This window comes from Rhynchophorus ferrugineus, unplaced genomic scaffold (assembly GCF_030347505.1).
Source record: "Rhynchophorus ferrugineus isolate W39M unplaced genomic scaffold, kcgeb_rfMv2 rfM4, whole genome shotgun sequence".
Classification (NCBI taxonomy): Eukaryota; Metazoa; Arthropoda; class Insecta; order Coleoptera; family Curculionidae; genus Rhynchophorus; species Rhynchophorus ferrugineus.
In genome coordinates, this window is record NW_027472583.1 from 24959500 (window position 1) to 24963011 (window position 3512).

General features: G+C 31.5%; 1 long non-coding RNA gene across 1 annotated transcript; it reads right to left on the reverse strand.

The window, feature by feature from the left end:
- Positions 1 to 1263: 1263 nt before the first annotated feature.
- LOC143195712 (uncharacterized) lies at positions 1264 to 3158 on the reverse strand. The gene is made up of 2 exons (XR_013005584.1): positions 2967 to 3158; positions 1264 to 1500 (listed from the first exon to the last, which is right to left on the reverse strand). It is a non-coding gene; the product is annotated as an uncharacterized LOC143195712 (long non-coding RNA).
- Between the last annotated feature and the right edge of the window lie 354 nt (positions 3159 to 3512).

Genomic DNA, 3512 nt, shown 5'->3' on the forward strand with positions numbered 1-3512 from the left:
ATAAAACTACTGAGCTTAATTAAAAAAAATTCATTTTCTTTTTGTAATATTATCTTTAATAACATTATTTGGTTCCTTTTTATTACTTACTTGTATGAAATCTTTTTTTGTGCTATCTTATGAAGTAGCATTTGATATTTAAACAATGTTTATTTCGGACAAATAATTTCCTTAATATCTCACCCACAACTCATTTCCTTCTATTTTAACAACGATCTGACATTGTTGAAAAAAATTTATTATTTTCTTCGCACTTTCCCTACATTCTATATATTTATACTTTCTATATATTTATCCTTCTTTTATTTCATTTGGGTTCATAACATCACGTTAGAAAAAAAGCAAAACTCATTAGTGCCAAACTAAAACAACTATACTGGTTAGTTGGAAGATACTCTCAACTTGATATAAAATTAAAGAGGTTGATATATAATACAAATATAAAGCCAATTTGGACCTATGGGGTGCAAGTATGGGGTTGCACTAACAATTCAAATCAACTAGTCATACAACGCTGTCAAAACAAGGTTCTTCGATTGATTACCAATGCCTATCGCTATGTAACCAACGAAGAACTGCACGATGACCTGGAAATCAAATGGATTTGCAAAGTTATCCAAGATTTCGCCTTGAAACACGAAAGAAGATTTCTAAATCATACTAACGTGGAAGCAATACAACTGCTGGACAGCGCGCAGGATGTCAGGAGATTGAAGCGAACAAAAGTATACGAACTTATATAAAGTGTATATATTTAGTGTAAACGATACCTATAAGTTATTATAATTTTATAATTCAGTAATACATATTGATGTATTTTCTCGCACTCGTCTTGCTTGTTAATTACTCCAAGTACATAGGAAAAGTAGTAATAAATTAATTTTAAATTAAGATTGTACTAAGCATATCTAATAAAGATATTACAAAAAAAATGGGTAAATCTCGTGGAAATATTTTGCTCATATAAATATAAATTATGTTCACAATAACTTCATATGGAGTACTTTTCCTTTCAACAAAAATTCATAGATAATTTTTATTTTTCAATTTTATTATTCTTTTCAATTTATTTCTTTGTCATCTAATTGTTTATACCTATTCTTATATTTTTCCTTTTTGATATTTCAGAGTCTCCCTTTTAACGTGAGCTTCGAACCACGGTCCTCAGCATTAAGCCTACGGACTGGCGAGTAACCAACTTAAAAATAACCCCATATCTTGCTAGACATCCGATCTTACCCAGCCTGATGTTACTAAGATCAATTTCCTTGTCGGATTTTGCATTCTTGCCAAAGGACAGTCACACATATTAAACAATCACAAATATAAGTTTACAACCATACCCCAGCAGGATTCTGTAAACAGGAAACCGTGAACTGTAGCAACTATCGCAACAGCAGGAGGACCGTCCTATCGCCTCTACCACTGCACCAACCAGGCCGGCTATATTCTGTCTTGATTAATTGCTTATTTTTCTTGTTATTGGTAATTTTTACTAGCCTGAATATTACAACGATTATTATATGCATATTTTATTTTAACACTTTTTAAATGTGTTAATGCGTTTCTGTTTTTTGTTTTTGTGTAATATAAGTTTCATTATTTTTTAATTCTTAGTGAGTTCCTTATTTATTTTTTGAAGTCGGTTCAATTTTTTTGTGAATTTTTTTTTCTCTTTTTAGTTTTAGATATTTACTCAATAAATAATGCAGTTTTAGTATTACTGTGTATTATGTGAATATATTACTATACTGTGTATATATTACTGTGAAAAATTGTAATAAAGAAACAATAATTGAAAATAAACAACGCTTCAGGCTCCGGGGTCTGCTACCTAGCATAGGTGATTTGACAAATGTTCTAATCAAACTAGAACAAGAACAAAAATCGGTTGCCTCCGCCGGGAATCGAACTCGCGCCCTCTGCCTGTGACCTAAACGCTCTAACCACTATACCATAGAAGCAATATTTCTACGGCTTCCCATGTGATACAGTTAGTATTTAAAAAGCAAACTTACGCCACATCGGTTCAGCAATAACTTTATACACAAATATCTGATTATTCTAGATAAAAATACGTGAAAACTTTGTATGTGCCTTTAAAATTTGGAGGTTTCCTCCGATTTCGCCGGATTCCACCATCAGATCAGGTGATACCTAGCAAGGTAAATAAGTTAACTAGAATTTTAGCTTATTGATAGACATTGAGTTATTTATGAACTGCAATTAGACGCATTCCAAAAATCTGAAAAATTTATGATTGTATAAAAACAATTTAATTTCTATCTTTTAGTGTAGAAATGTTATTGACCGATTTTTAAATATTATAATCTTCATGTCTTAATTAAAGATTTTAATGAAAATAATGAGATAAGGTAAATGACACAGGAGAACTATTTTAACGAAAAATATTGTAAATGATGACGACTGAAAATCTTCAGTGGGAGCTAGATTTTAGCCAGTTTGACATTATCAGAAATCAACAGGGGAGAATTGTAATTTATGATAGATTTTGGTATTGAATAGATTGCGCCAGAGTTGCGTTATCATAATAAACACTAATTCTTTTCAAACAGCTGGGAATTTTATATAATTACATGAAATGTATATTTAAGGATTAGACATATACTATTGCGATCGAAAAGTAGTAAAATATTTGAGTTACATCGGTCAGGAATTTCCAAATTGGGTTGACTTTGTTGGATTTTCGTTAATTCGATAATATGGTAGAGCATCGTCGGCGAAGAGGAATATTGGACAAAACCCAAAGTTAACAGATAGAGTCCGACTAATATTAAAAAGGATTATGGCCTGATAACATAGAAGTACAATGTCAAGGGTGGTCAAAAGTTTGATATCGATTGAATCAGCAATAATCAAAGTGATAATCAGAAGGGGCTATGCTTGGTGTATATGGTGGGTGGGACAGAGGTTCTCATTAAAGTTGAGGTTTAACAACTTCTCACCTTTTGCAACGTGTGGCTGAGCGTTGACGCTGCGCTACTTTTTTGAAACGAACGTCGTTCATTTTGTTCAATTCACGTTGGCAAACATCTTCTGTCCTTTTGGATCTGTTCCATTGTATATAACAACTGGAAACAGTTTATTCATCAACGTTTCAGCTGAGTTTTCGTCCAATAATGATTGCAATTCATTGTTCGTACTTTTTGGCCACATATGCCTCCAAGCCCTCTTTTGACATCGAAATTACCATTTTTGAATCGTTGAAGCTAAAACAAATCATTAGGATATAAATACGCATTATTACCATAAGTTTTTAAAGCTTCTAAAAGTGCTTGGTGTGAAATAAATTTTCTTAAAATAAATGACAAAAATGAAATTTTGAGCGTTCCAGGAACATCGTCTGTATACACGAATAACTCAATAATATTAAATGAAAAACTATTATTTTAGGTAGAGAAATATTTAAAAACCGTCATTGATATTGACACAGTATTTTCACCAATAGATATCGATGATAAAAATACATGCAAGTATTTAATATTACTAAG